This window comes from Stegostoma tigrinum, chromosome 8 (genome assembly GCF_030684315.1).
Source record: "Stegostoma tigrinum isolate sSteTig4 chromosome 8, sSteTig4.hap1, whole genome shotgun sequence".
Classification (NCBI taxonomy): Eukaryota; Metazoa; Chordata; class Chondrichthyes; order Orectolobiformes; family Stegostomatidae; genus Stegostoma; species Stegostoma tigrinum.
Genome location: NC_081361.1, coordinates 12,540,652 through 12,562,848, shown reverse-complemented (window position 1 = coordinate 12,562,848; position 22,197 = coordinate 12,540,652). Strand labels below are relative to the sequence as shown.

The 22,197-nt window shown below is 40.2% G+C and overlaps 1 protein-coding gene across 9 annotated transcripts in view; it reads right to left on the bottom strand.

Moving 5' to 3' along the window:
- Positions 1-22,197, bottom strand: part of rasal2 (RAS protein activator like 2) — a 348,750-nt gene that overhangs the window by 218,742 nt on the left and 107,811 nt on the right. Inside the window, exon 1 of one of the 9 annotated variants that reach the window (XM_059647749.1) lies at positions 19,365-19,384. The exons of the other annotated variants lie outside the window; for them this stretch is intronic. The gene's annotated coding sequence lies outside the window, so the exon portion shown is untranslated. Of the gene's footprint in view, positions 1-19,364; positions 19,385-22,197 lie in introns of those variants that run through there. 9 annotated transcript variants of the gene reach the window in all.

Sequence of the window (22,197 nt, the reverse complement as noted above, 5' to 3'; positions counted from 1 at the left end):
TGCATTCCCCATGCAGGTAGCCTAAAGGCCCTCCACCTTCTTCCAGTCCTGCAGGCCCAACCAGTCCCCCTCCACTGACACCCTCATCTGCTTATCCGTACTCATCCTCACCCTCAACAATTTCTCCTTTAATTCCTCCCACTTCACTTCCTATAGACAAAGCGGATGGCTGTGGATACCCGCATGGGCTCAAACTATGCCTGCCTCTTTGTAGGATACGTGGAACAATCCCACTTCCAAAGTTACACTAGCCTTATCTCCCATCTCTTCCTCTGTTACACTGATGACTGTTTCGGCTCCGCCTCGTGTTCCCACGAGGAGCTCAAACAGTACATCCACTTCACTAACACCTTCCACCCCAACATTAAGTTTACCTGGGCCATCTCTGACACTTCTCTCTCCTTGCTGGACCTTTCTGTCTCCATCTCTGGCATCCACCTGGAAACCAATATCCATTTTAAGCCTACTGACTCCCACAACGACCAAGAATACTCCTCCTCTCACCCACCTTCCTGTAAAAAGGCCATCCCCTATTCCCAATTCCTTCGCCTCCGCCTCATCCGCTCCCGAGATGAGGCATTCCACTCCCAAACATTCCTGATGTCTTCTTTATTCAAGGACTGTAACTTCCCCTCCACAGTGATTGAAAATGATTTTGACCGTGTCTCCCACATTTCCCGCTCGTCCTCACGTACCACCCCACCAACCTCCAAATCCAACACATCATCCTCTGACGTTTCCACCATCTGTAATCCGACTCCACCACCAAAGACATTTTTCCCTCCCAACCCTTATGTGCTTTCCGGAGGGGGCGCTGTCTCTGTGACTCCCTTGTCGGCTCCACACTCCCCTCCAGCCCCACCACCCCTGGCAATTTTCCCTGGAATCAAAGCAAGTTCTACACCTGCCCCTATATCTGCCCCCTCACCCCCATCCCAGGCCCAAAGAAGACGTTCCACATCAAGCAGATGTTCACCTGCACATCTGTTAATGTGACATACTGTATCCGCTGTTCCTGTTTTGGCCTCCTCAACATCGGGGAAACCAAGCGGAGGCTTGAGGGCCACTTTGCAGTCCCCTACCCTCAGTTCACAACAAACAACTACACCTCTCAGTCGCGAACCATTTCAATTCCCCCTCCCACTCCTTGGACGACATGTCCATCCTGGGACTCCTACATTGCCATGATGATGCCACCCGAAAGATGCAGGAACAGCATCTCATATTTCGCTTGGGAACCCTGCAGCCCAAGGGTATCAATGTGGACTTCACAAGTTTCAAACTCTTGCCTCCGCAACCACATCCCAAAATCAGCCCAGCTAGTCCCTGCCTCCTTAATCATTGCTCCCACCTCAAGCCCCACCCCCGTCTCCTACCCACCAATCTCATCCCACCTCCTTGGCCCATCCGTCCTCCCTGGTCTGACCTATCCTCTCCCTAACTCCCTGCCTACGTTCACCTTCACTGGCTCTAACCCTGCCTCTTTGACCTGTCTGTCTCCTCTCACCCTATCTTCTCCTTTATCCATCTTCTATCCGCCATCCCCTCTCTTCCTATTTATTTCAAAATCCTCTTTCCCTCCGCCATTTCTGAAGAAGGGTGTCGACCTGAAACATCAACTTTCCTGCTCCTCTGATGCTGCTTGGCCCACTGTCTTCATCCAGCTTCACACCATGTTATCTCAGATTCTCCAGCATCCGCAGTTCCTGCTATCTCTGTAACAACTGATCTGATGTTGGTTTAAGGAAGTATCAGGATAATATCATCAGAGACAGACTAACTGGGTACTTGGGCAAATATGAACTGATCAGAGAACCAACATGGATTTGTGACAAACAAATCATATCTAACTAACTTGGGGACATTTTTTCAAGTGGTCACAAATGGGCTCAATAAAATGTGTCTATGGATATTATTTATTTGTATTTTCAGACTTTATTCCCTTCCGTTCTACAAAAGGGGCCATGAGCAAAAATGAAAGTACATGGAGGAAACCTACTGAAATGGGTAGAAAATTGTCAAGTTGTCAGAAGACAGAAGAATTAGGATATGGACTTGTACGGAAGTTTTGCATGGTATCACTAGTGATCTATCCTGGGGTCTAAGCTTTTCACAAAATTTATTAACAATGGAAACCAAGAAATAGCCTAACACCCAAACATGCTGACACCATTTGGTGGAATAACTGTGTCGATGCAGGAGTGATTAATAAAGAAACATTAATATGTTATGTAAAAAGACAAAAACTGGACAAAATGGATCTCAATGTGAGCAAGTGTGAGGCTATTAACTTCGACCTAAGGAAGGTGGATCACTTTCAAAAATACTAAGAAGCTAGTAGCATGAAAGAACAATGTAGATGCCACTAAAAGCTAATGAACAAACTAAAATACAGTATCAGCCTTTATCTCAAGTAAGGTGGAATCCAAAAGAATGCAAGCTGTGCTACAGTTCAGCTTAGAGAATACTGGAAATACACACAGTCTCCTGGACAGACATTTGTATTGGGCAAGTGGGGTTTGGTTATTAGCCACTATTAAAGGGTGTCGATTACAACGAATCCAAACTATCCAAATTCAGTGTGTCAGCTATTTTGAGCAGCTCAAGCAGTTGTTTGCATTTAAACTGTTTCACGCAGAAGTCAAGCAATGCACTAAAATGTTATTTGTCATATGAAAACTGCAAATACCACTGAGCGTTTAAACATAAAATGCTGCTATTGGTTATTGGCATTTCATGCGCATTCTTGTAAAACCAACGTAACCTCTAGTGGTAAAAATCCACCTTTTGATAAATGCACACTCATCAGTTTTGCTCCCTTGAACTTACGCGACAATGGACTTCTGCGGATTTATTAAATTTTCCTACATGTCTATTATTATATTTGTTGTAAAAAGAAAATATTGCTTTCATCAGTCTGGAAGAAAGAAAATAAGCACAAAATGAAGAGAAATGTTTATTTGAAACATCTTCAAAATCGGTTACTTGAACCAAATTCAATTTAGAATTTCCATTAGATATTTTAAAAATGTAGGAAGAACTGAATCAACATATGGCTATCTAAATTTTAATCTCATATTTTAGTCCCATCATAGTCCTTGACTCTGTGCTATATTGTATAAACACACCCACAACATGAAGTGGGAAGAGTGTTGCATTATGTTTGAACACACCGCTGGAAGATTTGGAACAAGTGCAGCACAGATCTAAGAGAATGGTACCCAAGTCACAAAAGGTTATAGTATGAGTACAGACTATACTGACAGAATCAGGAATAAATATGGTGTTGAACAAGATTAAAATATGTGATAAGGTAGATGGGGAGGCAGGTTCTCCTCTGGCAGAGAAGTTATGGAAAACTTTTTTAAAAAGAGCTAGGTCTTTTGAGAATAATGTCCGGAAGCACTTCTGATTCACAAATGGTAACAGGCATCTGGAAAACGCCTTTAAAAGTTATTGATGCTTGGGTCAATTGAAAATTTGAAACAGGTTTACAACTTATTGAGAGATCTAAAATCAAGGTGGTTAAGTGGAGTTATCATTAATCATTTAATGACAAAACAGCCTCAAAAGGCTGACTGACCCATACCCGTTTGTAGAAGTAAGAAACCAAATGATAAAAACTTTAAAAACTGAATAATTATTGTCTAAAATGTCTCATTTAGTTTCCCATGCGAGTTAAATGTCAGGTACCATCATATCAATTGTTTTAAAACAATGGAGAACAGGACTTGCACAAATTACATTTCAGATGTTGCAGTGGGATTCAAAGTTGAAATGACTTAAGAAACTAATTTTTCTACGAAAACAAAGTCCTAGACACACAAAGCAGGTACGGCTGCATCCACAGAAAGAGAAACTGTGTTGACTTTTCAAATTCAACAGGGTACTTCTTTGGAATGAAAAAAGGAATCATACTGAACTTGAAACACTAACCTCAGTTTCTCTCTCCATAGATACTGCCTTATCCGCCGAGTTCCTTGAGTGTCTTGTTTTCACTTCAGCTCTCCTGAATTCTCAGGATTTCACTTTTATTTTAGAACTCCTACTTCCCGATTTGGTAATGAGTGTTCCGAGAAAGTGAGACAAAGTACCATGGTTTCCATGAATTACAATGGAATATAAGCAGTGTATTTATTTCTCACTACAGCAGCAGAGCATTTACATTCATTCAATTCTTGACCAGTTAAGGCATTTACTGTCGCAGTATACTGTACTTCCTCTAGCTGTGACAGCTGGGCAACAACAGCACGTGGCTTAAACCATAGATCCACTTTTAAGGTCGTTATTCCCCACACAGCTGGCAAATAAAGATTTTAATGATGGAAATGACAACAGCCAAGCTAGTTAAAAGATTATGCTCAAATGCTGAGAACAAAAACCAAAGATAGTCCATTTGGGACACAGTCTGCTATTAGTACACAGACAGCAGTTTACCCCTTAAGGAGTAAAACTGCAGTTATTTGACTGCTGCATAAAAGTATTTTTTGCCTTGGTACCACTTCTTCAATTTTAAAAGGCTCAACAAATAATGTGTACCATTAGTATTACTTCCCTTTTCACCTTGCGGCATGGCTTAGCCAACATACTGGAGGAACTCAGAGGCAGGATTCTTGACAGATCAGAGAACAACCACCTGAAAGCATGCACATATTCTTTCATCTTCATTAGATAAAGAACAGAATATTATTTTGACAGGAGAGGGTAAAATGACAATTAATTTGAACATATGGGTCAATAACCATTAACTAGCCAGAAATACTGCCAGCTCAACATTAAACTACAACCAGTACAGCTCATGAGATGAATATTTAATCCTCACAAATAAGGAAATAAGAAACCAACCCAACCATTCACAAATAATAAATAGCCATTTTGACTGTAGAGCTCCAAGTCCATAAACTACAAAAGTTTGCAAGCAGATATTGATGAAAGCAGACCTTAAAATACAGGCTGTTTCTATTTCTGGAGATAAACTGGCCACCAATATTGACTACAAACCAACTGACTCCCACAGTTACCTTGACTCTACATCCTCACACCCTATTTCCTGCAAAGACCCTATTCCATTCTCCCAATTCCACCATCCCCGTTGCATTAGATTTAGCAATGCTTCCTTCAACAAGGGCACCTCCAAAAGGTCCATCTTCTTCCTCAACTGAGGATTTCCTAGCACCATATTTGACAGGGCTCTCAGCTGGGACTGAACCACCTCTTGCACTTCAGCACTCACCCCTTAGCTTCTCTCCCAAAACAACAGGATTCCCCTTATCCTCAGCTACCATCTCACCGGCATCCACATCCAGAGGATCATTCGCCATTTCTACCATCTTCAGTGGGATACCACCACCAGACACATATTTCACTTCCCTCCCCTTGTCAGCCTTCTGCAAGGACCGTTCCCTCTGGGCCACTGGTCACTCCACCTTCACTCCCAACACCTCAGCCCCTACAGATCCATGGCACCCTTTCCCTGCCACTGTAGAAGGTGTAACACCTGCCCATTTGCTTCCTCCCTCTTGAGCATCCAAGGGCCCAAACACACCTTCCAGATGAAGCAGCATTTTACCTGCACTTCACTTAATCTAGTCTACTGCATTTACTGCTCACAATGGTCCCTCTATGTTGGAGAAACAAAACATGGACTGGGTGACCACTTCACAGAATACCTACATTATGACCACAAAGATAAATCTGAGCTTCCAGTTGTTACAGAGATAGTAGGAATGGCTGATGCTGGAGAATCTGAGATAACACGGTGTGAAGCTGGATGAACACAGCAGGCCAAGCAGCATCAACGAAGCAGGAAAGTTGACGTTTCGGGTCGAGACCCTTCTGCAGAAACATTTCTGAAGGGTCTCGACCCAACATGTCAACTTTCCTGCTCCTCTGATGCTGCTTGGCCTGCTGTGTTCATCCAGCTTCACACCGTGTTATCTGAGCTTCCAGCTGCCTGCCACTTCCAACATACCACTTTGTTCCCTGGCCAATATATCTGACTCAGGATTGCTGCAGCACTCCAGTGGTGCTCAGCGCAAGCTGGAAAAACAGCATTTCATTTTCTGAGATAACAAGGTGAAGAGCTGTATGAACACAGCAGGCCAAGCAGCATCTGAGGAGCAGGAAAGCTGACATTTTGGGTCTGGGCCCTTCTTTAGAAAAATGGGTTTGGTCCTGAAACATCAGTTTTCCTGCTCCTCTGATGCTGCTTGGCTTGCTGTGTTCAGCCAGCTCGACACTTTATTATCTCAGATTTTCCAGCATCGGAAGTTCCCACTATCTCTCAAGATCATTTTCCGCATGGAATTCTACAGTCTCTGGACTCAATATCAAGCTCAACAATTTTACGGCTTGAGGCACCTTCTCCCATGTCCTTACCCCAACCCTCACACACCAGGCCGAGTTATCATGTGGTCTGCTACTACACACTACATATTGTTAGCCACTTATAGGGCCCATTAGCAGCCATTCATTCTCTTAGACTGACACTTATCCACTCTTTTGTCCAACTGCTCTTCTCACTATTTGGGCTTTGTCTCCACCTATTACTTACTCCTTACCCCCTTCCCCCATCCCATCTTCTGCATAAAAAGACATTTTCCTAGCTTTCATCAATTCTGAAGCTGCAGCACGGGACCCAATTGTGAATGTTAATTCTGATTTCTCTCTATTGATTCTGCCAGGCCTGCTGCGATTTTCCAACAATTTGTCTTTTTCCCTTCAAGTACAGTCAGGAGTAATTTATTTCAGTAAGTCAGTGAAGTAGACACAAAATTCAGTGTCTGAGTGATGTCGACTCAATGTTACCAACTAACATTATTTCTATTCAATGTGAAATACTTAATTCCAGCACGGGATAGAAAATCAATGATGGTCAAGAACGTCAAGTTCCTGGGAGTGTTGAACACCAACAATCAGTTCTAGGTAACCAATCTTGCCGCAGCAGTCCAGAAAGCACAACAATGTCCCCACTTCCTCAGGACGCTAAGGAAATTTGGCATGTCCATAAGGACTCTTACCAATTTTTAGAGATGCACCATAGAAAGCATATTATCTGGATGCATCACAGCAAGGTATGGCAATTGCTTTTACCAAGGCCTCAAGAAGCTTGACAGGGTCATGACCACAGCCTAGTCCACCACACAAACAAGCCTTCCACGAACTCCACCTATAAATCCCCCTGCTGCCAGAAAGCAATCAAAGACCCCTCCCAACCCCACTTATACTCTCTTCTGCCTTCTTCTGTTGGGCAGAAGATATAAAAGTTTGAATCCACGTAAAAATAATTTCAGGAACAACTTATAGTTGCTTTTAACAGACGTTTGAATGGACCTCTCAAATGTTAATTCTGATCTCTCTCTCTCCGCAGCTGCAACACTGTATTCTGCACTCTGTTCTGCCATTCTGATGCAGTTTGCATGGTCCGATCTGCCTCTGTAGCACAGAAAACCCTTTTCAACAGTACGTGACAACAGTAAACCAATAAATTAACCAATCAACATCAAAAAGTTAAAATGTTGATATGCAGTACTACATCACTGAAACATGTTCTGCAAATTGCCGTGGCTATTCACATTTGTTATTCAACGTCACTGCAGGACAGATGTTTCCAATTAAGACATATCACAGTCATGCAAACCTGTGAAATAATGTCCAGTCACCTCTATGACTAACTTCAAAAGTGTCTCCCTTAATTATAGTTCAATAAAAACTGCTCATTTCTGGAGATTGTGTCAATCCAAAATGCGATTTATTTGCTAAAAAAGGATTGGTATTCAGGGTTCAGTTTTGAATTCTAATAATCAAGTCAGGAATATTTTGAAACCAGGAGAAACCTCCAAACATAAAAATCTCATAAAATTTCATCCTCTTTGAAAGTTGGCTTTCTTAACTTTTAGCAATGTTGTAATCTTTCGAAGGAGGAGGCTTTATATTAATAGTGTTGCCAATTCTATTTTGGTCCAAGTTAATTAATTATGTGTCTGCAAAAGTGTCAGCCACAAAATATTGTACTTAAATATAAAAGCACAGCGTGCCTCTCTCTACTGTTGCATTTTCTGATTCCATAACTCACATCTTTTAAAGGTATAATTTTTAGTTTCAACATAAGAAAACCATATCTAATTGACAAACTGAAACAATGCTGTAATAAATACAACGTAGACCTGAGGAAATTGCATTTTGAAGTATTCAGTTGATAAGGCTTAAATTAAAAGGAAGGAAACTTCTTTAAAAATGACCCTTTTTAAGTTATTTGTTGGGACAGAGCGTTTGCAGTAACTTCAATAATGTATTTAGATTAATCATGTAGAAATGGGCTTCAGATCGGTATGACAGGTCGGCACAACATCGAGGGCCGAAGAGCCTTTACTGTGCTGTAATGTTCTATGTTCCATGTTCTATCCCAGATCAAATAAGCTAAAAACAAAGGAAGCATAAAAAAGAAAGTACTTGGTAAAACTAGCCTATCTGGACAGCAGGGCTATTAACTCCATTAGAACTATAAATTGGTCACATGAGTCTCAGAGCCAAAAGGATTGTTTGAAGATTTACAACAAGTTAGCTTACATTTTGGTCTGGAACCTCCAAATAAGGTCATGGGTGGTCCTGATGTTTAACTCACTTAGTATGAATATGACATGACCAAGCTTAAGTTTAGAAGTCCATACATATAAGATTTTTAAGAAATGCTGTGGAAATGCTTAGGAAACAGCAAATAATGATTAACGGACACTTTTTCAGTTGTTGTGGAATGGGGTTTGAAATGGAGTTCCCCAGAGTTCGGTGTGCTTTACCTCAAAACTATTAATGATTTGGACCTTGATTTACAGGGCGCAATTTCAAAATTTGCAGATGATATGCAACTTGGAAGCATTGTATATTTTGAGGCAAATTGTATGGAACGTCAAAAGAACAGACAAATTTGAATGTCATCTTTCAGCAATGTGGAGAAGTGCAAGGTGACTTATTTTGCTGGAAGAATATCCACATTCCCTCTCATATTTTTCTTCCACATGGATCTCTGAGGTCAGTGTGCAGCAGTGATTTCCAAAATCAAAAGTCAATGCTGGGAATGGCATCCAAATTGCTGCCAAGCTGCACAAAAGAAAACACAATATAGCACCTGAATAACATCCAATTGGTCTGCATGGATCCACAGCTTGTGTTGCAACATTGGAGGGGGTGTGTGTGTGTGTGTGTGTGTGTGTGTGTGTGTGTGTGTGTGTGTGTGTGTGTTTATTAAAAAGTAACAAATCAAGTCAAGAGAATAATTTGTAAAGTAAACAATATTCTAGTCTTTATTAATAGGGACAAAGAATACAAGGAATAGGAAGTTACATCAGAATGTGGTCAGTGCGGAAGCAAAAGTGATATGAGGAAAAACTTTTTCACACAAGTGGCTGGGATCTGGAATGCACTATCTGACATTGTGGTGAAAGTGATTTCAATCAGGACATGCAAAAGGGACTTACAACGTTATTTGAAAAGGATACAACATTATTTGAAAAGGAACAAAGCATAGGGTTATGCGGCAAGGATAGGAAAATAGGATGAAGACAAATAATTGATGCGCTGGTGCAGACACAATGAACCAAATGGTCTCCTTTGGCACTTTAATAATTCTGCGAGTCTGCGAGTGCAAGGAGAAACCTTCAATAACATTTCTTCTTTTTCAGCAATACTCTAAAAAGTGGTTACAAACTAGTAATCAGTTGATGATATATTCATAACGATTTTCCAATCCATGTTAAGGCATTATGCAGACAAAGCTGCACAAAAGAAAACACAATATAGCACCTGAATAACAGCCATGAGCCAGATCATAGTCGTCATTTTTTCACCTTCCTTTTATAAGCGGATTACCGAGAATTGAGACAATTTGATCAAAAGAAAGGGAGTAACCACACAGATGATCCCAACTGAAAAACTGAAGCACTACAATGATAGAATTACAATACTAGTGGATCTGTTGCCGAAATCATCATGAGTGCTGCTCATTGAAGAGCAACTAGTTCAATGGCAATTCTGTTCCAGGTAAAATTTTCCTTGACATTCACTTTCTATAGAGTATTTATGTCATGAGACGGCAGTTTCAGACAGAAATATTTGCTCTTATATATTTCATTCAGCTGTGTCGCATGCCACTAATTAAAGATAACCTCTCAACTTTTATTCTGACAGTATCTCCCCAGTTAATCAGTCACGCAACAGATGCTCCAAAACTTTTAAGTACCTGATGTATGAAAACAGTGATTGTGTTAGCATTTCATTTTGCATCTCAGTTTTTCCCCCAATCAGAGGTCAGTAGAAACCAGCTATAATTTGAATCTCTTAAGCAAATATATCTACTAACATTACGAACAAAATTATAATGCATATATCTGAAATATGACAGAATCAGAAACACTGCCTTGTCCAACTGAGCTATGATGGTAACAACAATGCCTATTTGCTTTGTATCTTTATTAAGGTTAAAAAATAAACAAGGTCGTTCACAGCAGATTTCAAACCCAGTTAGAATATCATCTGTTATCTGATCATATCATTCTCAAAATTTAGCTTATTTTTGATTGCAGGTATAATGGACAATTAGTCTGAAACCAGAGTTCATGAAAGACTGCCAAACTTGCAATTTTTTTTGAGGAAGGGTAACTCGACCCAAAACATGAACTCCAATTCTCTCCACAGATGCTGCCAGACCTGCTGAGTTTTTCCAGCAATTCCTATTTCTGTCTCTGATTTACAGCATCTGCAGTTCTTTCATTTCTTTCCTCAATTTTTTTCTGTTTGATTTAGAAATAGCAAGAGACAAAAACAAACTCAAACAACATGTTTAACATTTATTCTGGAGAATTGTTACAATAAGTTCTGTTGGACATACTTTTTCTTAAAAAAAACTATATTAAAAATATTAAAACTGAGCAAATCTGATTTTGGAGGCTTGCCTTGGATCACTAAGATCTTCCTTCATTTCTAGGTCAAACTTTATCCAGCTCAGAAATTCTTCAAAGAAATGGAATGCATGCTACAACAAATTATCTAGCATCTTGGTCAAAGAGGTAGGTTTAAGGAGAAAAGCAACTCCGGCAATGAGACATCAAGAGTTAATTCCAGAATGTAAAATCTCAGCAACTGAAAGCTAAGTAAATGTTAGAAGCAATTAAAATCAAAGTTGCACCAGATGACAGTCAGAATTACAGGACTTCAGACATCTTGGAAGGTCATGGGTCCGGAAGAAATTGCAGATGTGTAGCCTGGTCAACACAGTTATCAGAGGCAAACTGATGTTGCCAATGAACTGGGTAAACCAGTTGTGTACTAAAGCTTTGGAGGACGGGTTTCTGGAGTATGTTCAGAAGTCAGCTGGAGGACTTCTTTTTTAGATTTAGCAATGAAATCTGTTAAATCATGAAAGCGAGGTAGTTAAGAATCCTACTGTAAAACAAACTTTAGGGATGAATGTCCACAAGATGATAGAATTTTATATTATGTTTGAAAGTGAGGTAGCTCACTCAGTGGCAAAGGTGTTAAATTTGAATAAGGGAAATTATGAAGGTATGAAGCACAAATTGGCTGGAAGGGGTTGCAAAAATACATTAAAGGAATGACTGTGCCTAGGCAGTGGATATTCTTTAAAGAACTATTACATGACTTACAGCAACTACACATTTTTTCAAGGTGTAATGCTCAAAAAACGTCAGTCTTTCCTGACTAACAAAGCAAGTTCAGGATTCCAAAAGATTAAAAAATGCCTACAAAGTATGCGATCCAGCAAGTAATTAAAATGACTAATGGAATGCTATCTTATATTACGAAAACAACTGAATTTAAAAGTAAGGATGTTCTCACCCTATCCCCTTCTCTGATGAAGGGGACGAAACCCGAAACGTCAGCTTTTGTGCTCCTGAGATGCTGCTGGGCCTGCTGTGTTCATCCAGCCTCACATTTTATTATCTTGGATTCTCCAGCATCTGCAGTTCCCATTATCACTGATACCATTTTAACCTCACTGCAAAGCCTCTTCCAGGGATGCCTAACCTGAAGAAGTTACCCTCCTCCCTCCGGACCAACCTCAGGGAATCTCTCTCCCATTGCCTCCCCCTCTCTCCCTCTCTCCCTATTTATTCCAGAACCCTCACCCCATCTCCCTCTCTGATGAAGGGTCTAGGCCCAAAACGTCAGCTTTTGTGCTCCTGAGATGCTGCTGGGCCTGCTGTGTTCATCCAGCCTCACATTTTATTATCTTGGATTCTCCAGCATCTGCAGTTCCCATTATCACATGTTCTGCTTCAGTTATCCAGGGCATTGGTGAGATGACATCTCAAATACCAGATCAATATTGGTCTCCATATTTAAGGACAGGTGTAAATGGGAAATGGACAAAGTTCAGAGATGGTTTAACAGATCAATGCTTGGAATGAGCTGGTTGGTTGAAAATGAAAGGTTGGACAGATTGGACTTGCCTCCATTGGAATTTAGAAGAACGAGGGTGACTTTATTGACGTGTATAAATGTCCTGAATTGTCTTGATAACATCAATATGGAAAGTATGTTACCTCTTGAGTGATTCAGAACTTGAGGGTATTGTATTTGCTTTTACGGCAGAATAGAGGTAATTTTTTTTCCCTAAGGGCTGTGTGACTTCAGAATTCACTAGATGGGATCACTGAATATTCTAAAGATACTTTCTTGTTATGCAAAAGAATCAAAAGCTGTTGGGATTAGGTGATAATGTGGAATTTGAAACACAAACACAGCAGCAATCCACTGTTACACTGTTTCCTGTAATTTATATTGTATACACACTGCTGCAGGCCTTTTTATCCCATTGGCTGTAACCTTTCTGACAAGCCTGTTACGAGACATTTTATCAAATGCCTATTGGAGACCTATGTACACTTCATCAACCATATTACCCACGACAGCGCTATTACCTCACAAAAAAAACACATGGAAGTTAGATAACCACAACTTGTTCCTGATAAGTCTGTGCTGCACTCACTAAATTAATTAATGTGTCGAGATGATGATTAGCTTCCAAAAACAACAACAGAGACAAAATTTTCAAAATACAAAGGCTAATCGAACTGGCTTGTAGGTGCTGGGTTTATCCATGTACATTTTTTTGGAACAAAAGTGCAACATTTATAATGAGCCAGCAGTTTGTTACCACCTCTGTGGAGTCAACTCAGTTCACTATGCTACCCACAACACAAGTCATATTTATTTTCCGTTAAACTTCATGACGTAACACTCTCAAGTGGAAAATCGACAATGGTTTTAGAATTAAACTCAACGTTACTCAAAATTAGGAGCACAAACCTTAACCTCTAGAGGGCAGCAAAGTCTTATATACATCTGACAAACTGATTCAAACAAACAATCAGGTGAAAAGATGTAAAAGTTAGCTAGTTAACTCATACAATCTGAAAGTAGGGAGCATTTATACTGGAAGCTCAGTCACAGTTAATGCTGATTTTGACTTGGCTCAGACACTATCTTGACTTTGTAAACCTGAAGGCAAAAACAGCCTGATTTTAAAGCAAATCACACTGAGATTTCCGTGGTTTAGTATCACGTTGCTTTCATCTAGCACAATGTAGAAATCCAATATTAAATCCTTCTTTAAAGATCCAACCAAACATCTAGTGACAAAAAGTTAACCCAGAAGCCTCAATTTCAAGATTTTAACAGCAGGGATTTTCTTCACCATGCTTTCTGAACAAATACATAACAATTCAGAAGGATCTGGATGCATTTGCACTGAGATATACACATGGTTCTTGTGAGCAAGACTTAGTTAAAATAAGCCAATATGAATGCCCTTCTGTCTGCTGATAGCCAATTCTGTACTGACAGAAGTAGGGATGACTTAAGCAGGGTAAGTGTTTGAATCAAGTTTAAATTTTAGAATTGGCATTTTTGTTGTGCACAATTTCAAATACAGTTCCTGACAGCTTTCCAATGAAAACATTCGTGGACCAAGTATAGCAAGGCAAAAAAGGCACGCATTTATGTAACACATTTCACAACCACAAGGTTTTTGAAGCATTTTACAGCCCTTTTGAAGTTGGATCAGTATCGTAACGCATGAAACACAGCAGCCAAAGTGTACACAGCAAACTCCCGCAAGCAGCAGCGGTAGCAACCAAATAATCTGTTTTTTATTAATAAGAGATAAATATTGGTCAGGAAAAAGGATAACTCTGTTGTTCTTCATTAAAGTAACATTACATCCACCCAAACAGACAAATGGGATCTTGGTTCAGTTAATTCAGTTTTAATGCTGTCTGTCAAGAATCCAAAGTCAAGCTACCAAGTATTTGTTTGATAGCTCATTGTCCACTTCACTCCTTGATTTAAGAAAAGTGGCAATTTCAGACTTCAGAGATTAATAATAAATCTTTGCAGGACCTTCCCTAGACTTAATCAACCCCCACTTCAGCATGGCGGATTAGTTCACCACAGGCAGCATCAAGTCTATCAAGGAAGGGTTCAAACAAGCAGTATTTAAGGGACCTTACTCAAATCAAGTTTACAATCTCAACAACAGAGAACATAGAACATTACAGCACAGTATAGGCCCTTCGGCCCTCGATGTTGTGCCACCTGTCATACCGATCTCAAGCCCAAATAACCTCAAGTCCATCTCAACAACAGCTTTCATTACATGAGCAAAGTCCACAACTTTGTTCCCAAATTTTTGCTGGTGGATTATACTTTAGTAATTGACAAAAGAGGAGAAATGAAGAACGTTGCTGCAAAATGCAACAAAGGCAAACAGTTTCTTAACCAGTGCCTTTCCCAAGCATTTATCTTTTGAATTTGTTGTAGATATCCTGACCCTTTGCTTTGTCTTCAAGGAGCAAAAGAGTGGGAAGACCTCCTATGTTTATCAGGCATTTTTAAGGACATAACTAATCAACTAGGATGTGCCGGTTACATCAATGGTTACATCAGACTGTACTGAGAAGCATTCACACAGTCCTTCAGGTCCTGTTGTAGCTCCTGAAAGATGTTTTTGGACAATAATTCCATTCATCTTACAGTTGTGGGAGTCCCAAGTGACATACTCTGGGTTGCTGTTCTTTATTCTTAAAATCTTGGAATAAAAGTGTCAGTGTTCATAGTCATTGCTTCTTTAAATACTTCACCATCTGCGAATCGTTTCTGGTGTTTTGCCACATGAAGGCAAATGCAAAATGATGTTTCAGAGTTGGTCAGACCTTTTACAGTCGATTTACTCAAAAATTACTACTAATCTTTCAAAATGACCTTCATGATGGTCAACTGACCATCAATTTTCTTAGTCCAAAGCTTCTGTACAAGGGAAAGCTATCCTTGAATTTACTGTGCAGTGCTGTGATATTATTCCAAATTCTCCTTTTTAATTATTGATCTACTTTGGTGACATAAAAGACAAACACTGTTTTACATCAGAACAGAATTCATCTTCCCATTCCACATAGAAGTTGTATGCTTCTAATTTCTTCTTCATTACTGATTCACATTGCAGTTCACGCCGTCACTCTGCTGCTGGTCACGCTGCAGACAGGCCTCTGACTCGACTCCTGGAAAACATCCAGAATGTAGCTGGCTGCTTTCAAGTGTGGAGGCATGGGAGATCACTTTTGCAGCCATGGTGTGTTTCTGGGCCCCTGGTTGGCTTGCATTGCTCAGATGTTGGAAGCAAGGCATGACAGCATTCCCTGTAATTTGTCTTCATCCTGACCGTACTTATTAGATAAACAGCTGAAGTAAAAAAAAAACCAGCAGGTCTACAAAGAATGGATAGAGCTGTGGGACTAACTTGTTCTTTCAGCAAGTTCGCATGGACACTGTGGACTGAATAACTTTCTGTTTCTAATTGTTTAATATACTGGCTAAACGCATCAGACCCTCGCATATTTCTTTCTCATTTCTTCACACTGCCGCCACAAAAACCCTACTTTACTCTGCAATGATAGTCCATCTGGACCAAACGAACACAATGCAACAAGCTGGCAAAGTCTGTTAAGAACATGCACTTTTCTTAGCTGCACAGTTTCTAAAAGCAGAAGTCATGCAATGGCATGACAATCAACATGTGTGCGGCAAGAGAATATGGGTGGACAGTTAAATCAACAGTCACAGACGAGCATGACAAGGGATCACGGGCAAGCGGTGTTTGACTAATAGAGACTCTGCGATAGGCCGTTTGATCAAAGATTATACGCCAGCGATCACAGTATAATCTAAGATTTCCAAACTATTTTACTTATTTTAATAGGATCCCACTGAAGTCTTTGATTTAAACAGAAACTTTTAGAGGGTCTTAGATGTAAGAGGAATTGCCCAACAGAAAATTCAATTTCCAATTCTGATTTTGAATTGTTTACAATGAGGATTCCACAGGGTTCCCATACACAACTCCAATCTACACTGAAATAATAACTAACTGTCTGGCCAGTGGGAAATCTAGGGCTCTACATGTTTATCTTCATGTTTCCAAAACAAGATTGAATGTCATCCCAAAAAAATCAAATTACTTCCAGCCAAGGTTCTATCAATGCTACTCTGAGTAGCTATCTGTAGACACATGGGATAAGTTCAAGGGCTGTCTGGCAGAGAATGAACATTCACACAATTAATGCCAACTCAACTTCACTGTTGTAATAACATTAATAACTGGAATAGAACTCCATTTAAGATTACCAACTAACAGCTAATGAAATTCTCAAACAGCACAATGTGGTATAGAACAAATTATCAGTTTAAAAATATCTGAAAATATTCCAAAACGAGCAACTATACGTAAACATTTTATCATCCACAATTTAACAATCGTATCAACTGTCAAATTTCATGGCACAACCCATGAAAAATGTTAATACTATACAAAAAAGCCCCTCCATGGCAGAAATCCTTCCATCAGGTCATAGATGTAAATCGACAATGATGCACAATGTTGAAGTATAGCGTGCAAGTTGGTCAGCACATAAAAGAGGAACTATTGCACTTTATCAAGAAACAGCAAGGCATAGCAGATCCTGCTACTAATTCTGAACCAATCACAGATACGCACAAATATCAAGCTCCTTCAGCAAAAGGAACATATAAGTGTTTGCACACTTTTACACATCAAATGGTATGGTGCCAGACTAGAATGGAACACTGTATAAGTAGGCCCAAGGGAACATACTTAAAAGAAATAAGTACATAGATAGGCAAGCAGAAGAACTTCAAACAGGAGTTCTCAGTAACATCCAGCCTTGTGCAATTCTGCAAGCAATGTAGCCTGTTTTGTTCATTCACAAGGATGTAGGAAGCTCTGGCAAAGCCAGAATTTATTGTTTTTCCTTCGATGTCAAAGGTGATGATTAGCAACCATCTTAATGTCTTTGAGCAAATTAATTATTCTTACATCTTTTGCATCTCCACTCTGTCCTCTTCATATGCAGCCAGAAATAAAAGGTATGTCTGTGCCACACTTGCAAACCATTTAACAGCTTAGCAATATTGAGCACTCAGTCACTAAACTACACTGCACCTAGCAACTGATTGCTACTTGAAAACAGATGGCTCAATAGAATTTCATAGTTCTTCAGCAAAAATCAAACACATAACCCATACATCAACAATAACACAATAATTCATAGGAGCACAAGCAGGCTAATTAGCCCATTGAATCTGCTTTGCGATGTAATAAAATCATGGCCTGCTGTGTTCCACACTGTTGTCTCTGACTCCAGCATCTGCAGTTCTTGCTAGCTCCTGCTCATGTTGGTCTTAACTGCCATCCCTTATTCTGGCCCTCTGGTCAAGACTCTCCCACAAGGGAAAAAACTGTTCCACACTTCCTGTGTCAAATCCCCAAAAAATCCTGTCTGTTTCAATAAGATTGCCCCTCATTCGTCTAAATTCCAATTAATGCTGGCCCAACTGACTCAACATCTCCTTGTAAGACAGCCCCTCCAAAGCTAGGACAACAAAGTGTGGAGCTGGATGAACACAGTAGGCCAAGCAGCATCTCAGGAGCACAAAAGCTGACGTTTCGGGCCTAGACCCTTCATCAGAGAGGGGGACGGGGAGAGGATTCTGGAATAAATAGGGAGAGAGGGGGAGGCGGACCGAAGATGGAGAGAAAAGAAGATAGGTGGAGAGAGTATAGGTGGGGAGGTAGGGAGGGGATAGGTCAGTCCAGAGAAGACGAACAGGTCAAGGAGGTGGGATGAGGTTAGTAGGTAGGAAATAGAGGTGTAGCTTGAGATGGGAGGAAGGGATGGGTGAGAGGAAGAACAGGTTAGGGAGGCAGAGACAGGCTGGGCTGGTTTTGGGATGCAGTGGGGGGAGGGGATGAGCTGGGCTGGTTGTGTGATGCAGTGGGGGGAGGAGACGAACTGGGCTAGTTGTGGGATGCGGTGGGGGAAGGGGAGATTTTGAAGCTGGTGAAGTCCACATTGATACCATTGGGCTGCAGGGTTCCCAAGCGGAATATGAGTTGCTGTTCCTGCAACCTTCGGGTGGCATCTTTGTGGCACTGCAGGAGGCCCATGATGGACAAGTCATCTGAAGAATGGGAGGGGGTGTTAAAATGGTTCGCGACTGGGAGGTGCCAGTATCAGCCGAGTGAACCTTCAGTGGGCCACCTACAATGCCAGTACATGTTCAGCAAACTTGTAATTATTTTTAATTTTAAATTTCAAGTCATTCTCAATGTTTTGAATCAAATACTATTGTCAGGATTACGTGAGTGAGGAAAGAACAATTTGGTATGAACAATACGTTAAACAAATTGAAATCTTGTCCATCAGTGCCAGTAAATCCTATTCTACTTGCGTACAGCTCCAGATGACCTTCATATTTGAATAAATATAATCAGATTCCACAGTATCCAAAGATATTACTCAACAACATTTAGTAATTTACATGCACTCATACCAGAAGCCATGTCTTTACATACAGTAAGCCATGTAGTGGATTTAGGATTTTCCCAACAATAACAAAATGTCACTGTTGCTCTGCATCAAATCAGAATCAACATGATAGTGGGTCATCTGAAAATCATTCAATGACTCAAATCAAGATTTTATCTTCCAAAATTAGGACAATCTGGCAAGCATTTTGAGCAAACACAAACAGCACAGAAGTTTGTACCTGGTCCTGGTTTATGCCATGCTGCTCTCAATAAGCTTCAAACACTTCATACAGTAATGTTAACCTCCAAAATAAAGAACAAAGTAGTACTGGAGACATTCAGAAGACGAGGCAACAGCTGTTGACAAAGCGAATGGAAGTCAACATTTCAGACACAAACCCTTTATCTGAACTTTGTTAGTGGGTTCAATAAGGCCTATATCTGTGATGCTGCCTTGTCTGCTCACCTCAGATGCTGTTCTATTCGTGCATTTCTGCTCAAACTCAAATATCCAGCAACAGCTTACTTGCATTTATACATAATTAACCTATCAGCAGTTTTCATAGACCCGTCCCTCAGCTGACGTCTTCAATTGGTTTATCGAATTAACTGGATTAAAAATTACTGATCCATAAATTAAGTTTGTCAGTTCTCTTCCACATTGATAAAGTTTCACCTTCAAGAGAACAAACTTGACACTCAGAGCTAAGCACGCCAACATTATTCAGTGACCATCCTTCTGCATGTTTAGTCTTGAGCATCAAACACGTAAAACAGAAAACTTTGGAAAAGTTCAGCATTTTTCACGGCATATATAGAGAGAAAAAGGAGTTCACATATCAAAGTGGTGACCCTTTTAATTAAACTCTATGGCTCCTGAGCATCATAACCAATGTTAAAGGAAGACTCAGAGTCAAAAACTCCTCTGTTCACATTTATAAACAAATATTGAAAGGCAGAATACCATTGACACTGGAACTCTGAAATCTACATCTCCATCGCATGTATTCTAATAATGTAACTTTTCCACAACAACGCTTGTAAGAAGTCTTGTTTTATACTCAACCATGACTTTAGCCAACCCACCACCTCACCAACACAAAAACATGGCCCTTGACCAAATCCATCAAAATTCCCTGATATCTTATCTCAACTTTTCCACTGACTCACAGAACCACAGTATGGTTCCCTTGTTCTTACCTTCCAGCTCACCAGCTTCAGTGTTCAATAGATCATTTTCTGTCATTTCCACCACCTCCAACGTGATAACACCACAAAACGCATCTTTCTCTTCACTCCATATTCATCATTCCAATGCGTTTGTTTCCTTCAAGGTGTCTTCATTACCATTTAGTCACAAACACTTCATCCGCTTCTATCAACACCTTTCCATGCAAACTATGGAGATGCAACATTTGCCCTTTTTACTTCCCCATTTTTACTTCCCCTCTCCTCAACATTCTAGGCCCTAAATAACAACTTATAGGTTGGTCTTTCAATCCAGTCTGCCATAATCACTTTCACAATTTATTTTGCGATACACTGGGGAGACCAAGCTCAGACTGGGTGACCACTTTGCAGGACACCTCTGTTCGGTCTGAGAGCTTTGTCTTGTGCTTTCACCAGGCAATCACTTTAATTCTCCAACTTGCTCTCAAACTGACATCACCATCCTCAGCCTGCACTATTTCAGCGAAGGTTGCATTCGAGTCTCAGCCCTTCATCTTTCAATTCGGCACTTCACAGTCTTTGAGACTCAACATCAAGTTCAACAATTTCAGGCCAGAATTACTGGATCCATTTTATTTCCTTTCTCTGCTTGTTTTGATATTTTGCCTTTCAGCCAGCAACACGCTTGCCGTGTACAAATCTTCTGTTTCTTTTCTTGTGCCATCAACATTCCTTTGGCCCTCTAAGATTGATCATCTGTCATTCAATCAATTCTGTCTTTCATCATTTCACAGAACTTCCCTTCTTTTGATCCCATCCATCTCTCACTCAAAACCTATTACATTGCTAACTTTTCCGAGCTCTGATCAAAAGTCACTAACTCAAAATGTTAACTGTTTCTCGTTTCACAACTAATACCTGAATGTTGAGTATTTCCAACATTTAAAAATAGTATGCATGCAATTTCATCAGAAATGCTGAACTGCAAACTTTTTCCCCATCTACATTAGGAGTCACTAGGACAACTATCACAGCACTGAAATGATGCAGTACATCATCACAGATTAAATGCTTTCTTGATCACTGGTCTTCTACTAAATTAAAACAATTATGGGTATTTAAAGGTGTCTGCCTTAAATATCTTTGAAATCCCAAGTTTAGCAATTATAGTAATATTAACATATATCGTTGGATGTATTTTGATCCTACCAAATGCAAAGTTACAAGGCAAAATATACAGATAAATGTTTGGACGTTGCATCAGCACTTCAAGTAATGGACATTGCACTCAAGATGTGTAAGCTGCTAGTTGATTACTAGCAGAATTTCAAACCTCCACCTGCAACAAACTTATCACAAAGTTTACAGCTGACAAAAAAAATGGCAGACACTGCATTTTCTTTGCACTTGCACTAAAAGCAGAAGTTCATGGATGCAGTCTGAGACGGAAGCACCAGTGCAAATTACAAAATATGAAAGGAACAAGTGCTGTTATGCCATCATCCTAGTCCATGATGAGCCAGCAAAGTCACCAGTTAACATGAAGTCCCAGTCGAAAACACCATTGCTAAAATCTGCTTCAATAAGGTGCATAAGTTTTGAAAATAATCATCTGGGATCGCATGAAAGTCTGTACTGGAGTAGAGAACAAACAAAAACCTTAGGAAGTGTATGAACTTAGGAAGTATGAGCATTTTATAAATACCATCAAAATCACTAAATTCAGTTGCAAAAGACTCTGCTCTGTTAATAAGGTAAGCATTTTTCTTTTTTTTAAATCATGTGCTGGTAAGTAGAGTGATTTGGTACAAAGTTTTTTCATTTCATTTATCGAGTGTTTGATATTATAGTAGGACTAAATTAAGCTTAAAAGTAAAAATGGCAGGAGATCCCAAACCCATGTTACGCTCCTCTTGCTCAATGTGGGAGCTCAGGAACGCGGCTGATGTCCCGGGTTCCTACATGTGCAGGAAGTGTGTCCAGCTGCAGCTCTTGTTAGCTGCATGATGGCTCTGGAGCTGCAAATGGACTCACATTGGAGTATCTGCGATGCTGAGGAAGTCTTGGATAGCAGAGCAAATTGGTCACACCGCAGATTAGGATTGCTGAGGGAGAAAGGGAATGGGTGA